This window comes from Canis lupus, chromosome 4 (assembly GCF_048164855.1).
Source record: "Canis lupus baileyi chromosome 4, mCanLup2.hap1, whole genome shotgun sequence".
Lineage (NCBI taxonomy): Eukaryota > Metazoa > Chordata > Mammalia > Carnivora > Canidae > Canis > Canis lupus.
Genome location: NC_132841.1, coordinates 5,791,941 through 5,808,824, shown reverse-complemented (window position 1 = coordinate 5,808,824; position 16,884 = coordinate 5,791,941). Strand labels below are relative to the sequence as shown.

Below are 16,884 nucleotides of genomic sequence, written 5' to 3'. Positions count from 1 at the left end.
TCTTCGAGAGGCTTAGGCACATCCAGGAGCAGCTCCAACTACCCTCCCACCTCTTGAAAGCCACATGTGAGCAGAGAACAGCTGGGAAGTTCTTTGAGCATTGCAAGGCTATAAATAGAAACTGGAACTTCAAGTTCTTCATTTGATCGGATTCCTTCCCCAGACCACTTAGAGGATGACAAAGGATGGCTGTGCATATGACACTGAAACGTTGCTGCCACGTGCTTATACTACACACACACACACAAATATACACACGCACTTAATGATCTCTGAGGGATGTCATTTTAATCTGCTTCCCTTAGAAATAAAGTTATTGTATTAGTTTGGTAGGGCTGTGGCTTAGTCCATTTGGGCTGTTACAACAAAAATGCCATAGACTAGGAGTCTTCTCAACAACAAATATTTTTAAAAATAAATTAAAAAACACAAATATTTACTGCTCAAATATTTATTCTGGAAACTGGGAAATCCAAGATCCAGGCACTAGGAGATTTGGTGCCTGGTGAGAACCTGCTGCCCAGTTCATAGATGATGACTTCTTGCTATGTCCTCACACGGCCAAGGAGTGAGGGACCTCTGTGGGGTCTTTTCTGTAACGGCACTAAACCTATTCATGAGGGCTCTATTCTCTTAGCCTCATAACCCCCAAAAGCTCTACCTCCTATCACCATCTCACTGAGGATGAGGTTTTTAACATATGAATTTTGCGGTTGAGAGGCTGGGGACATAAACATGCATGCAGTCCACAGCACCAGCTGACCTCTAGGACTTCGAATTCCTGTAAAGGGAAGCCATTCTTTTCATTCCACACTTAAATATAGGTTAAATACTTTAAAACTCTTTTCCTGTGAAACTCAATTTCAAGGTAGCTATAAGAACAGTTATCCTTGGTATCTATCTGTCTCTGTATTTGGGAGCCCCTTGATGTGGTCATACTCACTGCATTTCTACCAGGAGGACTCCCAGCCACCCACCCATGAGCCTCCTTGTACAGGTAAAGGAAATGTTAACTCAGCATTCTGGAAACCAGGGTCAGGTCTAGAAGCCTGTTTCTAGAAGCCTGATGGGGGAGGAGGGTTCTCTGAGCCCCTCTGGATCAGCCTCACTGACCCCTGCCAAGCACACCTTCCAGGAAGGAGAAGGGCATGGGTGCTCAAGGGGCATGTGGGAACCAAGCTCTCCCAGTGGAGGATACCACCACTGGAAAAGAGCCATCCCTGCTCTGTGCCTGGATGGCCTGGTCAGTGAAATGCAGGTAACAGACTTGATTTCTCTCATTGTCATTCTTGAGGTGGGTTAAGAACCCATTAGGGGCACCTGGGTGGCTCAGTTGCTTAATCATCTGCCTTCAGCTCAGGTTGTGATCCCAGAGACCTGGGACTGAGCCCTGCATTGAGCTCCCTGCTCAGTGGGGAGTCTGCTTCTGCTTCTCCCTCTCCCTCTGCCTTTCCCCCAGTTTGTACGTACTCTCTCTCTCTTTCGCTCTCATATAAATAAATGAAATCTTTAAAAATAAAAAAAGAAATTAATTAATTAAAGAAAAAGAACCCTTGGGCAGCCTGGGTAGCTCAGCAGTTTAGCGCCACCTTCAGCCCAGGGCCTGATCCTGGGGACCCGGGATCAAGTCCCACATTGGGTTCCCTGTATGGAGCCTGCTTCTCCCTCTGCCTGTGTCTCTGCCATTCTCTCTCTCTCTCTCTCTCTCTGTCTCATGAATAAATAAAATCTTTACAAAAAAAAAAAAAAAAAAGAACCCACTAAAGACACATCCAAGTGCTTGATGGAAATATGAGTGAGCTACAGGGAACAGGACTTGAGCTGAGGGCAGGTAGTACTGTGTTCCAAGGAAGGAATTCCAGGGAAGGTTTCTTCCTCCTGTTGTGTCCTCCATCTTTCCACAAATGGTTCTTGGTCTTGAGCATCTTGTGCTAGATGCTGGGGCCCAAATGATCAAAACAGAGGGCCCACTCTCAGGGTCCTTTACCACTAGACCATAGAGTCCTCCCAAAATCATCTGGCCTCCTGTAATCCTGGGCCAGCTGCCCATGTGCAGAGGGCCCTGAGAAGCCAGTCCCAGTCCCCAAGCAACTGAAAATAAGGATCACATGTCACCTGCCAGCTGCCGCTCGGGCAGATGGACTAGCTGCTCCCGTAGAACCGGGGCAGGCCTCTGATTCATTACAGCGAACAGAACCACAGGGCCTTGAGGGGGAAGTGTCATACAAGGCAGTGAGGCCAAAGATCTCCCCAGACAGGACAGAAAACTGAGGACCCCAGCTGAGGTCAGACCTCTCCACTCTCCCGAGAAGCCAACCTGCATCCCAGGCCCTCTGTCAAAACCAGGTCGATTTCCACTGCCTAGTAATCTCATTTATGAGGTTATTTTATGGTCACAAGTTGGAACTGAACGCACACTGAAATGCACGCAAATCATGGCAAGAGCAAAAAACTCTAATCTCCCTCCAGCGCTTCCAGGGCCTTTTCTCCCGAAACTACCTGCCTCAGCACAGTTCCCACAGGTTAATGACTGCTGTGGCGGAAATTGCACTGATTTATATCCACTCTCATCCACTCGAGGCAAGCCCTGCAGGACAGGTGTGGGTTAACCCGCTGGCCCTTCTGCGGACAGGTGAGGGGGTGTGGCTGTGCCCCCCCAACACCACTTCCCTAAGCCTATCACAGCAGTGACTCAGCGGCGGGGATCCAGTTACCTGTCACCTGGACTTCACACATCTGATACTCTTCCCACCTGCTCCTCACAGCAGCAGCGGGGGCCGAGCTCAAGGCCTGCTATTTAATTTGGCCCCTTTGAAAGGTTCCATCCATACCTGGTGAGCTCATCAGTTACAATGAAAGCTACCTCTCTTCCCCTTCTGAGTACCAGGCTTTTTATAATGACTGGCTCCAGAGGTAATTTCAAAATCTGGCTAGCTCACGCAGGAGCCAGCGGCCTCCAGAGCCTGGAGGCCAGGTCTGCATTTGAAGGCAGGGTGAGTTACAAAACAGGATCCCTTCCTTTAAGGGAAAGCAGATAGAAATCGCTATGTAGGACTAGCCCCTGGGGCTCTGAAGATAGAGTTCTGGGTTCTCCTGTTGCACGGGATTTGAGAGCTGGCTGGCCCTGGGTCCCCCTGCGTGTGTAACAGGGCACCTCCTAGGCCTGAGAAAAGGAAGTCCGTAATCCATACATTGATATGCAAATGTGTGTTTACCCAGGTGAGGCGCATTGTGAGGTGCACCTGGAGCAGGTTCCCAGCCTGCACCTCACCTTTATTGGAGTGTTCCTATTTCACTGGGCTACCCCAAAGATGGCTTGGAAAGTTCTGCTCACACACCACTGCTGGTCTACAAAACCTTTCCCTGAGCAGCTGTTTAACCAACAAACTAATATTATTTAGTTTGCACTAGTATATGTGGTCATTAGGTGCTTTTGATTATAACAATGGCAAGAACATCACATCTAGATAGCACCTATCCTGGAAGATCCTCAATGGTGCTGAGTAATAAGCACCATTATAATACTTATTTATAATAAGTATTGTATTACGTACTGATGACAGACCAGATGCCACTGCATTTTCTCTGTGAAAGGGGCTGAACAACTCTGCACTGACAACCATGCTGAGGACCCCAGGATTCGTTCTTTCCCAGCATTTATTCACCCGCTATGGTTGGTTTCTTTCAAGCTCTCGAAGGTGGGGACTGCCTCAGTTAGCTTTCCACAGCTGGGCTGAGCAGTGTCTGGCCTAGTAAGTGCTCAGTGACATCTGGGGTAGGAGTGAGCAAGTACAGGTACATATGGATGGACAAAGGAACAAAGTCGATCCCATGGGCCAAGCTGCAACCACCAGTGAACCCCATTAGATGAGAGTCAGAGGAAGGTGTCTACTTCCTGGGAGCCATCTGAACATGCAGAATGGAGTCAAGTATCTGCAGAGGCATTTGGCACACAACATGCGGCATATTTTATGACCCGTTTATAGAGATCTTCCTGGAAGAAAAAAAAGGGTTGAGGACTCAGGAAGTGTAAGCAATGAGTCACCTGGTTAGCTAATCACAGGAGTTACACACATTTGGCTCCAGGATGAAGTCCACCCAGGTGTTATCCAGTACCCTGACAGACGCGGGGGACGCAAGCAGCAGGGCCCGGCCCAAACCCCCCGCCGATGTGTACTTCCTTCACATGCTGCTCTGATGGGGGCTGCACACCCAGGCGCCATCACTCCTCAAGCTGCTGATGCATCATCCGCTGGCTTGTGCTGTGGCTAACAGCACGACCAGCGCCCAGGCTTCCCTGGGTGTGTGACAGCTGCCTGTGCCTGGAGCAGCACAGGAGGCAGACCTGCCCGCCCTACAGTGGGCCCACCCACCCATCCACCTGCACCCATCCCCCCAACTCCCATTACCACCCACTCCCACCCAGGAGTGTTAACAAATGCACTCTCCCAAATGGACGCTTTGTGGGCTCAACTTTGTGGTTTAATCACATATCCTACCTTAGACACATCCCCAAAGGGTGCTATTCTCTTCCTCAGCCATCGCCCCAATAAACAAACACAGCTGCTACTGCCCTTACCCATCGCAGACCCAAACCGCATCAAGGACTCCTGGACCGCCTTTATAAACAGCTCTGCGCATCCCACGTCCCACTTGCAAGTGTCACCTGGAGAGAGGACAGGTGCTGAATGGCATGGAGAGAACCATGGTGCCCCTACCGTTCACTTAACGCTCTCGGCTGCGTTACCCTATCGCATGTGTTTCCTTCAGCAAACTGAAGCCCCAGGAGGTTCAGGGTCAGTCTGTGACAGCGCCCAATCAAGCTCAGCTCCTCTGCCCAAAGAAAGGAAGAGCAGTCAACCACCCCAGGAAAGGGGAAAAGAGCTCTGTGTGTCTCTTGGGTCCCTGTCAGATATATTCTTTGATTGTGATTAGCTGTGATGAGGCCTAAGGACAGGGCCAAGGACATTTGCTTCTTGGGACAACCCTGGAAATATCTGAGGTCTCAGCTCAGCACGTTTGTTGAAGGTCTACAGTGCTACACACTGTGCTAGAAAGCAGGGTGTACAGATGCAGTTCGCTGCCTGAGGAACGGGAGAACAGCGGAAAAACATTCATGACAACAGAGTAATAAGGAAATGAGAGGTCTGCACGCACTTCAGAGGACTTCCACTGACTCTGCCTCATGCAAGAATCTGTCTTGGGAGGAAGCTGTAGTGACTCTGGGTAAGGATTTTGCAGGATGAATAGGAGTTCGTCAGGCAGATGAGAAGTCAGGAGGTGTCCCTGGCAAAGGGATCCATACCTATCAAGGTGTCCCTGCCAAAGGAACCCATACCTATCAAGGCAGCACGTATGACCGAGAACCAGATGCCAGGGACACAAGTTGTTCAGCACTTCTAGATCTCAGTGTGGTAAGAAATGGGGCCCAGGCGATGGAGCCAGCTTCACATGTCCTGCTAGAGGCTGGGGTGTGACTCCCAACTAATCAGGAGTCATGGAACATTTCTACAGAGGCGCACATGGTCAGGTTGCTGCTTTCATTGATCTGGATGGAGTTTCAAGGGAAAAGAGATGTGAGCAAGGGGGCTAATAGATCAGCCATTGCATAGTCCAGACAGGAGAGATGTGGGACCAGCCTGGGTGCAGAGCTGGTAAGGGGTGCTGACTCAGGAGCACCTGCGTGCAGCCGCAAGTGTCAAGTGCCAAGAGGGCCAGATGAGTAGCCTGAGCAGAAGTATTGTCAGTGGCACCGAGGAGGGCAATAGGTGAGGGGGTTGCAGACAGGACGGCAGACTACTCCCGGTCAGCAGGGCAAGCTGTGCGGAGAAGAAAGAGGGGGGTCCTGCAGAGTCACAGAGGACATTTCCTGAGGATGTGAGAGAGCCATGGGGAGAGAGGGGTGGCTGCCCCCCAGGCACGGTGAGGCCAGGACGCTAGTGATTGGTCTGGCCGTGCAGAGGACAAGGCAGCTCGTTGTCGTTCCTGGAGCAAGTAGGACACGGTGCATGTGGGCTAAGATGATGCAGGAAACTGGGACAAAGCGGACCAAGAAGTTAAGGACTAGGTTTCATTCTCCTTTATTGAGAAATGGTTATCTAGGTAATTAGGTGGCATTTTTTGAAAGACTAGGTAAAACAATCTTTAGAAAGACAAACTAGTAGGATCTCTGGATGGCTCAGTGGTTTGGTGCCTGCCTTCAGCCCAGGGCCTGATCCTGGAGATCCGGGATTGAGTCCCACGTGGGGCTCCCTGCATGGAGCCTGCTTCTCTCTCTGCCTGCATCTCTGCCCCTCTCTCTCTCTCTCTGTGTCTCTCATGAATAAATAAATAAAATCTTTAAGAAAAAAAGAAAGACAAACTAGGAGCTCAGTCAGTTGGGTGTCTGACTCTTGATTTCAGTTCAGGTCATGATCTCAGGGGTCATGAGATGGAGCCCCTCGTCCCGCTCTGTGCTCAGCAAGGAGTCTGCTGGAGATTCTCTCCCCCTCTGCCTCTGCCCCTCCCCCCATTTACACGCTCTAAATAAACAAACAAACAAATAAATAAATAAATCTTAAAAAGGAAAAAAAAAAAAGACAAACTAATCCTGAGTGTAATATGGTCATCTCTATCCATATGGTTTGTACATACATTGACTGCATGCCAACTGCTGTGGTGAAAGCATGTCCTTCTTGGCTCTGACAACATTGAATTATTTTACTAAGATTTTTCAAAGCCATCAAAACAACAGGTTTTAGCAGATAAAACCACCAAACATCAAACACTGTGTAGACTTTGGCCACTCCTATTTGAAATAATTAAAATCCATAAACACAGAACACAAACTGCTGCTCACGTGAGGAAAAAGGCTGCTGCTATCTTGGTACCTGTTCTTACAAACACCACCAAGCTCAAGAACCAGAAACAAACTTCAACGTCCTCAAGGCGAAGCATCTCCCACCAGGGAGAGCCAAGTAAAAATGCTTTTGGAGACAGAAGTTTGAGGGCATTGTGAAGACTTTGATATGCTGAGAAATTTCAAGCTTGAAAGAACAAGAGGCAAGAAGAAATAAACATATTCGGTATTTTAAAGAATCAAAGCATAAATAAAACTGCTCATTTGACCAAAGAGGAGATTCACAAAAGCTTTGGTGGGTGGGTTGAATCCAAAGTGGAAAGCACACAGCCACAGGCTTTCAAGCCATCCCTAGCTGAGAACAGGAGTCCTACAGAAGGTTGTAGGGTGGTGAGTAGAGCTGGGTCCACACTGTGGGTCCCCTCCATAAATGTTCCCCTCTGCAGAGCATAGTACAGGCACTGCACAGACACAGGTTCCACCATCCAATGGCACAAATGACATGGCCCCAGTAATACCAATGCTTGGTCCTGAGTGTAGCAAGGCAGCCCCTCCCACTCCTCCCCACCAGCAGTACTGGGATGAGAAAGACTGGGGGTGGGAGGGAGCATGTCGAATGGCACTCAAATCCCCCAGAGCTAAACCCACCCTGCAGGAAGTCATACCGCTATTGCCCTGGAGGCAGCCTCTGGGCAGGTTTCGACTCTGGACTCCAGAAGCCTGCTGTCCGATTGCCATGTCCTCTTAGCAGGACAACTGGGAGCAGGGGAGAGGAAAGGAAGAAGATTCCAGGGGATGTGACTGACTCCTGAGAAGGCGGAAGCCACAGATGCCATGGCAGGCCAGGAGCCAAAAGGCCCAGCATGCTTTGGGCCCGGGGGGAAGTGGGGGACACAAGGTCTCGGGGAAGGAGCTAAGGACTTGAGGACTTCCCAGCCCAATCATTTTCCTCTTCGAAAGGTTCTTTGTACAGCTTTAGGTCAAAGGCAGGTTTTGGACAAAAGAGAGGCTGTTCCATCCCCAAAGCGAGTACTTGTCGGAACAAGTCCCTTGCCAGAACGCCGACTGGGGAGGGCATGGAGCAGTGGGATGACCCTGCGGTCCTCGGGCCCTGGCAGGGCACCAGAGTACCTCCCCGCTCTGAATCAGAAGAAGGGCATTCTTCTACTATTACCAGCTCCTCCGCCAGCACCAAAACAAGCCATGCCTTTCTCTTTCCCACGTTCCTGGGTCAAGAAGCAGGTGTGGTCTATTGCAGCAGGTTTACATCAACGGAAAGCACATTCCCGGGCTCTTCGATCCAATCGACACGTGCAGTTTCTGAGGCTGCTACGCCTGACCTCCCGGGCCGTCACTGTTTACTCATCTGCACAACCCACTCAGCCATCAGATAACAACCAAGCAACTTGGGATGGGCCTCCCACTCGGCCCAGCAGGAGGCCGCAGGGGTCCAGGAGCTCACAGGCTGCCCCGTGCTAGTGACGGCACCTGAGAGCCTCTGCTTGTACGACCCTGTCCCTCCTGGTGTCCACCTCCACATCAATACCGGGTCGCATTCATTCATTCATTCAATAGATAGATATTGTGTGTCCCCAGCAGGCTCCCTGCCAGGTGCTGAAGCTGTGATGGTGAGCTAAACTACGCATGGCCCCATACCTACATTTTATTTATTTATTCATGAGAGACACACAGAGAGAGGAAGAGATATAGGCAGAAGGAAAAGCGGGCTCCCTGCAGGGAGCCCAGTGCGGGACACGATCCCAGGACCACGGGGAGCTACCCAGGTGCCCACCTCCTGGAGCTTTTATTTTAGTGAGAGGGGGCATTAGAAGCAAGCAGGCAAACAAATAATAGTTTCTGGTCATGGTAAGTGCCCAAGGGAACATCTAGACTGGCAGGGGTCAGCTCACGTTCCTCAGGAAGGGCTCTCTCTGGGAGGGACACTGGAGCTGAGGCCAGCACCTAAGGCCTGAATAATGAACTACAAAGGACATTTCAGTGCTGTTCCCCTGAGGAAGGAAGCCCAGAAGGAAGCCATGATGAGGCCAATGGTACCAGCATGAGCCGGAAGGCCCAGTGGGAAAAGGCACTGTCCTAGCTCATCCAACACAGGCGTGCACAGGCAACACCACCCAGGCCTCAACCCCCGGGCCTGGTCCCCTCCTCCCTGCCCCCCTGAGACCTTCCTCCTCTCGCTCGGCACTTACATGGGCAGCAGTGAAAGTGGACAAGATCTGTACTCTCTCATAAAAAGAAAGCAAGTACCACCTGCTAAACTATGAAGAAAGACACTGTGGGGACACTCCGATAGCTCACAGTCGGCCCAATTTCCTTGGGTGACAACAGAGGGTCAGGAACTTGGTCATATGTGACACCCCTCTTTTGAGAAAGGAACCAAATACCATGTGGGGCTTGTGCCCACAAGTGGGGTAAGGGTCCCAGGACACAGGAGGCTTTGGCAGGAGCTGGCTGACTCCCATCACTGGCTGAGGCCTATTAGATTCTGTGACGGGCAGTGTGATGGGAGGGCCAGCAGCCCCTGGGTCTGGCTGCCTTGAACATCCTCACTCCCAGAAGCTCCCCTTCTCCCTGCCACAGGAGAAAGGTGCCAGGCCACATGGCGGGCTTGGCTCAGGGGCAGCGGGCCTTCCTGCTGAATGTGGCAGCCCCGTGTGCTTCCTGAGGTGACAAGTGACCTTGATTCACGTTGGTGAAGTAATGGCTGTCTGTCTCAACCTTCTCATCCATTGGTCACGTTGCAACACGGCCCTCTGTGAGCAGAACTAGTTCCCAAGAGCCAGCTCAGGGAATTTCAAGCACCGCCCAGGCGAGGCTTGCCACACTCATAACATCGGTCCAGGTGCCCAGAACCACCCTGGCCCCCTGCCACCCAAGGTGCAACAACAGGGACTTGGGAAAGTGGGAGAGGTTGCAGGACTGGCATTAATTCTCAGCTCTCCCTTTGCTGTGTGACTTTGGACAAAGGCCTTAACTTCTCTTAGTCGCTGCAGCTGCACTGACTACACGCCACAACGTTGTGAGTCATGGAGAATGAGAAAATGACCATGACAGCACTTGGGGAGCTTTAAAGCACACACCAGCGATAGGGGTTCTGTCCACCGAAAAGCTGATCAGAACAAGTGAGTTTCTGAGTGTTCGCCCAAGGCGCTCCTCTGGTATGAGAACTGGCATCCCTGGACCTATTTCTAACATGGAAAGACAACCTTACAATACAATGTTCTCCATACATCAGAAACTTCCTTGTAAAGCCCAAGATGTAAACCTGTAAAGCTTTATAACAAGATACCAGGAAATTCCCATAGATGTAAATATCCTAACATGTGCTTAGCCCCAAAATGATTCTGTGGAGGGGCTCCCAGCCAGTTCAGTCCGGGGAGCACGTGACTCTTGATCTCAGGTCGAGTTCAGGCCCCACATTGGGCACAGAGCTGAGTGTCCTGGGGGTCTCTGTCACTTAAGTGTAGGACTCGATCTCAGCTCAGGTCTGGATCTTAAGGTCCTGAGTTCAAGCCCCTGCATTGGGTGCCACACTGGGCATGGAACCTACTTTCTAAAAAAATAATAATTAATTAAAATAATAACAAGGAATAATAATTCCTTGTAGACCCAGAATTGGAATTTCCATTGCACTAATGGCTCTGAGTTGACCCTGCAGTGAGATATATACATGGGAGGCAAATCCAAGAGGATGGCTTTTTTCCCTGATGCAATCCTTTTTGCAGCTTTCAGTTTATACTATGGGGCATGTATGAACGTGTTCTTCAAAGCTACATGCCAAGTTAGTGGCCACAAAGAGTCCTAGCCCTCCTGCTTAGTGGACTCCACACTGGTCAGGGACCACATGGACCACCCTCTTCAAATGCCCCTTCTTATGAGAAATTGCTAAGTTTTTTTTTTTTAAATAAAGGCCATTTTTATTTTATTTTTTTTAATTTTATTTATTTATGATAGGCACACAGTGAGAGAGAGAGAGAGAGGCAGAGACATAGGCAGAGGGAGAAGCAGGCTCCATGCACCGGGAGCCCGACGTGGGATTCGATCCTGGGTCTTCAGGATCGTGCACTGGGCCAAAGGCAGGCGCTAAACCGCTGCGCCACCCAGGGATCCCGAGAAATTGCTAAGTTTTTATCCTTCCATTGTATCAGTCAAAAGACAGGCAAGACTTAGGTCTTCCTCACCCACAGGTAATAAGATCAGCCTAATTATGGCACGCGAGGATAAGTGGCCAAGGACTTGGCTGTGGAAGGCAGGGAGCTGGATGGAAAGGGACAAGCATGTGGGATCTGGAGAAGGCTGTTCACCACATCACATGCAGACATTTGCCCCGTATCCAGGTTCTGCTCTCTGACCTGAGGTCAGCTGAGGCTAGGAAGCACATGATCCTCCTGATTTGCATAGCCAGAGGGTCAAGGGTAGCCTAATGCCAGGTCCCAATGGCCACATCACTCACCTCACTTCATCTCACCATGTAGGCATTTTATCATCTCATGTCCTCGAAGGCTGAGAACAGTACAGTATCTTGTGAGAGACCACATTTGCTGAACTTTCAGGTCAATACATTGCTACAAGTGTTCTATTTTATTATTAGTTTTTGTTTTTCATCTCCTATGGTGCCTAATTTATAAATTAAACTTTACCATACATATGTACAGGGGGGAAATGCTGGATCTATAGGGTTCAGTACCATCCGAAGTTTCAGGTGTCCCCTGAATGTACCCCCCACGAGTAAGGGGACGATGGGACACCAACCCTAGCTGGTCTCCCCTTCATGTCACAAACCAACCATGATGGAGATCTGCTCCAGCTCAGAAGGCAGGAGTCTGATCCTCCTGGAAAAAGGTTTGAGCACCCAGGGCCTCAGGTGAATTCAGGACACGCTGCGACAGAATCCACCATCCTTTCATGGAACCCACCACCCTTTTTCTCCACTGTTAGAGAGGGACAGCTTAAGAAACACTGAGGCCAAAGCCTCACATGTAGCTGCCCAGAAGCAGGCGTCTCAAACTCCACCCCCACCCTGAACAACACCAGCCTCTTGGAGTCGCCCCTCCATGTGTTCTTCCTCGGTCTCTTTACCTGAACCCACAGCTCTGCCTTCCAGCTCCAGCAAAGGCCCAGAAGTCATCCTTCCTTGGTGCCCCACATTGAGTCTCTCAGAAGAGGCTGTCCATGCTACCTCTCCAAGAGGCCCTGACTCCCTACTGCCTCCCCTTGATCCAGAATCACTCCCAGCCCCTTGGCCCATGACCAGGTCCCCACATCCCCTCTCTCACCACCATTCAGGAGCAGCGTCTTTGTCCTTGACCTTGGGACGAGCCACCCTTATCACCCTCTCCGGTGGCCACACAGCTGTCCCCTCCCTCTAGAATGCTCATCCAAGTCTGGCTCCTCCTCATGCTGGGTTAGCCCTCATAGACTCCTGCCCTGATGCCTCTCCATGGTTGTCCCTCTTCCCCATGCTCCCCTCCAGCCAGTCTCTGTCATACTGTCTGTTTGTACTCTCCTCATGGCGCCAGGCACCCTCCAAAATTATTTCTTCTTAATGTTCTTTGTTGGTTATCTACCTCCTGCAAGTTGCATAGGCCAGGAGCCTGTGTGCTTCACTCACCACTGTATCCCCGGCACCCGGAACAGGTCCTGGGCCAGCACAGGATACTCAAAAGCTATCTGCTGACCACCTCTGAGAGTCCAGTGACTTCCAGACAACTGACACCTCCCAGGTTGCCAAGGGCCAATGTCAACACCTCAGACCACAGGGCAATAACAGTTCCCGGATGCTCCTCGGTGCTGAGGGAGAAGCCTGAGCTTCCTCCATCTCTGGCCTCCTTCTCCGATGGGCCTCCCCACCTAGCCCAGGACCCCCCAGGAGTTAGCAACAGGGCATGCACTGGCCAGAGAGCCAGGAAGAAGTCCTGGCCCTCTGTACCCCAGAGTCCCTGGCAGGAGAGCTCCCTTCTTCCTTTCTTGGCCTCACCACCTGGCCAGGCGAGCTTTTCAATTTCCCCATCCGTAAGACAGGGACAAAGAATGCTTTGTCACCCCACCTACTTCTCACGGGTGTTATGAAACAACTGTTTGCTCGGAAAACACTTTGAGCAACTTGGGTAAAGGTGCCTGTGGCTCTGATGACGCCTGCTGCACCCGATCCAGGCCAAGGAGGGCTGTGCCAGCTAGTCATCCGGTCACCGCCTTGCCCGCCCAAGGGACAGGAGGCAGGAGGCGCACAGTCGCTCCCGGGTCACCAAGCCTATCTTACCAAGCCTGTGGACTGGGCTGCGGTCCCAGAAGATGCCCACAGGGGTGTGTGTGTGTGTGTGTGTGTGTGTGTGTGTGCGCGCGCGTGTGCATGTGCGCGCATTCCTGGGCCTGCCTGACCCACTGATTTCAGCAGAATATGAGCTCTCCGTGGGCCTGGCCAGTGGCCACCGAACACCCAGCCTGCCCTTTGGTCAGGAAGGAGAGCCCAGGGTTACCTGGGGATAACCTGTCTGAGCGCATGCCAAGGGGCGGGGCCGCAGCGTCAGGGCCAGCCTCCCGGGCCGGGAGCTGGGAACAAAGGAACGCGGCCCTGGCTCCTAGCCGGAGAGAGCAAGCTCAACCTGCCGGCGCTCAGGTGCCCCTCGCCAGCAGCGGCTGCAGCCACCACGTTGCCATGACAACCATACCTGGCAGCTCTGCTCTGGGTGAGGGTGGAGGCGGGGGCAGCCCCAGCACTGACCAGGCATACCGCACCCCGGGCCGCCCAGGTTGAGGCTGAGCGTGGAGAAGCCCAGGCCGGGGCCGCGCAGGGCGACAATGGGCACATCTGCCCCTCGGCCAACATCGAGTCCCCGCACCTAGAACTGGGCGCCAGACTCCGAGTCCCCGCGACAGGCCTCTCCCTCCTGCAGCACCCACCCAAGGGCTGCTGATCCCTGAAGCGGGTGGCGAGGCAGCCGGCAGACAGCGCCCAGACAGCATGTACATTTAATTATAACTCTCCCGGGTGGAAAGGGCTGGCTGTGTGCAGTACGGCTGCCTGGTACTAATTATATTTATTTTCAAACGAAGAGGGGGGGGGCTGGGGGGCATCTTCTGAAGATGAGTCAGAAAAAAAAAAAATCCTTCATTGTTATGAAAGCAGAGGACCGTCTCCTGAGGGTGTCTGTAACGCATCGCTGTCACCGCCTGACACGGAAAACCTGAGCCGAGAGCCAACCGCCAGGCCGGTGAACACCCGATGGCGGCTTTCCTGGCCGCGTCCCCGCATCCCTTCAAGTCGGTGCAGGCAGCACGGGCCGAGGCCAAGGCCAAAGCATAATCCGTAGGAGAGGCCCTCTCCCTCCCGGCCGGGCCGAGCTCCGCAGCCTGGCTGAGCCCCCTGCTCCTGCAAAGACGGGCCATTCGGCATCTGCTGTCACCTTAATTGGGAGGCAGCGGTCCAGTTGAAACACGGCAAAGGTTTCTCCCTCATCAAAGGAAAAGCCTTCCGACCAGATGGCTGAAATGAAAAGGCTCCATCTTCAGCCTCCACGCGGCCAACGGGGTTATTAATAACAGCACCAAGGATGCTGCAAATCAAACAGGCACACCTAAAAACCCCAAATAGTCACCCACACATGGGGCGGGAGACATCTGTACTTTGGAGGCAGGCAGATGATTCTCTCGTTTCAGGGGCACACGGCTGCTTCAGGGGGGCCTGGGCAGGCCTGCTCAGCCAGTCAGCCGGCTCCTCCGGCGAGGCCTGGCAGCTGCCCTGTCCCCTCCCCACACCCACACCCGTGGGGTGCTGGGGGGGAGAGGGAGCAGTAGGTGACGCGTCCACCCAGGAAGGCTACTCAAAGCCAGAGTGTTCAGAATGGGTTTTCCAATAATTTTTTAAACAGTCACACTCGTTTTGTTTGCTTTCTTCCAGGAAGGCTGTGCCGTTCTGGACAAGGAGGGGGAGGGAAAAGAAATGTGAGTTCATTTCCTGAGTCTTTTAAACATTTCTTTGCAGACAGAGCACTGAGAAGCTGTGGCCAGAGGGCAGAGCAGTCGTAGGTATGCAGCACTCACGGAGGGAAGGTCAGAACTCATCCCCCACGTGGGCTCTTTCCAGGCCACAGCAGGACGCTGGATTTAGCAATGAGACAGCGCTCAAGGATCTGGATGCACATCAATTCTCCACCTCCCTCCCAAGAAAATGGTTTTAAGGCCGGTTGTTTTTGGAATGGGTTTTTCCCTGTTTGTCCAGGCAAGGTTGGACTGTTAAACCAGTTTATCCTAAAGAGGGCAGAACATGGACCTGGGGCCCAAGTACTAGGGACACATGAGAGTTATGGGAGCAGCCAACACTTGTCAAAGTGCTTTTCCACATTCATTATTTTACCACATCCATTATTTTACTTCTCACAGCAACCCCACGAAGCGAATGGCAGCATGCCCATTCCACAGGTAAGGCTCTGGGAGGTTAAGCAGAAAATCCAAGGGCACCTCACCTATTCCCACAGACAAGTCATCTTTCCTGTTGTGTGCTCTTAGCAATCTGTTCCTCCTCTTATTGCTATAGTCAGCATCTTATGCAAAAGTTCTTTGTGGGATGAGCTGGCCCATATCCATCTGCCCGTCTCCCCGACTAGGACGAAAACACCACGAAGACAGGGACTTTCCTTGCTCACAGATGTGCACGGCGGCCAGCACGGAGCCTTGAGCGCAGTAGATTTGTAGTATGTATTTGTCAGATGAGTGAAGGAATGAACAAATGAACAAAAGACTTTTGCCCTGACAGAGGAAAGAAGGTCCAATAGACAGGCAGGGCAACCTCAAGCATGCCAGCCGAGATGCTACAAGGTTCATTTTGAAACTAGTGGCACAAGGTCCACAAACTGAGCACCATGGCCATGAAGACCTAGCTGCAATGAGGTGGCCTTTGTCTTTCCTGCCCAGGTTACTGTGTGCAGCTTACAGGGAGTGTGTCCCCCACCATGCAGATGGGGTCCGTGCACCCTTTTGACAGATGGACCACTCAGGGACTGAGTAGTGCCTGCCTTTGCCCTGGAAGTTATATGGCAAGTCAGGGACAGAGTTTGCAATCAGACATGTCAGTCAATTCCCATAGATTCCCTGATCAGCTCATGGATTAAAGCAATGATCTGTTTTTTGTTTTGTTTTTTTCAGAACAACAGTCCCAGTTCTGGTTCTGCCTCATGAAGATGGCACCTGGCCTCCCAGCTTAGAAGACTGGCCACTGACAAAAGTCTCTGTGACCCCCGCTGTGGCTTCCTCTGCTCTCCTCTGAGACCCAAGGCGGCTTCCATGGACAGTCGGAACGAGGAAAGTAAAGCAGACAGAAGCACACAGGGGAGATGGGACTGGAAAGAGGACCCCCTCTACCCCCACCACGAGCCCCCCACTCCCACCTGCCTTGCCACACTGCAGGCTGATTCTGCTCTGATGGGCTTGCTGGTGTCTGCCTTTGAACTTGGTTTTAAACACAAGCATGTGAGGGCACCTGGGTGGCTTGGTGGTTGAGCATCTGCCTTTGGCTCAGGTCGTGATCCCTGAGTATTGGGATCGAGTCCCACATCAGGCTCCCTGCGGGGAGCCTGCTTCTCCATCTGCCTATGTCTCTGCCTCTGTGTGTGTGTGTGTGTCTCTCATGAATAAATAAATAAAATCTTAAAAAAAAAAAAAGGAAAGAAAGAAAAAATCTTAAACACAAGCATGTGTAAATGCTCACTGTGTTCCTGGCCTTGCCTTCAACACCAGGACTGCTGCAGAAACCCAGGGCCCTGCCCTCAGAAGGCTGCCAGTCCAGCGTGATGCCGGGCAGTGAACCAAACAGCACAGCCCCCTTCCACCCCACTCCACCCCAGAATCTCCAAAGCCCAGAGGCACAGGCCAGGCCTGACACCCCTGGTCTGCTGCTCCTCTGGGTAGATGTAAAGAGGCCGAGTGCTCCAAGACTCAAAGGGCCAATTCCTCCCTTTCAGCTTCTTCCTTTCTGATTCCGCCAGGTCAAGGTTTATGAGAAAGTGGATCTCACCATTTCTAGGACAGCAAAG

General features: G+C 51.9%; 2 long non-coding RNA genes across 3 annotated transcripts; one reads left to right on the top strand and one right to left on the bottom strand.

Moving 5' to 3' along the window:
- Positions 1-3,492: 3,492 nt before the first annotated feature.
- LOC140631772 (uncharacterized) lies at positions 3,493-7,816 on the bottom strand. Its single transcript, XR_012029289.1, has 3 exons — positions 7,504-7,816; positions 4,580-4,666; positions 3,493-3,994 (listed from the first exon to the last, which is right to left on the bottom strand). It is a non-coding gene; the product is annotated as an uncharacterized lncRNA (long non-coding RNA).
- A 5,607-nt stretch (positions 7,817-13,423) lies between these two features.
- Positions 13,424-16,533, top strand: LOC140631770 (uncharacterized). 2 transcript variants are annotated; one of them, XR_012029284.1, is made up of 3 exons: positions 13,424-13,542; positions 14,838-15,274; positions 15,998-16,533. It is a non-coding gene; the product is annotated as an uncharacterized lncRNA (long non-coding RNA). The 2 variants fall into 2 exon arrangements; XR_012029285.1 differs by having other exon boundaries at positions 13,430-13,542; positions 14,754-15,274.
- Positions 16,534-16,884: the final 351 nt, after the last annotated feature.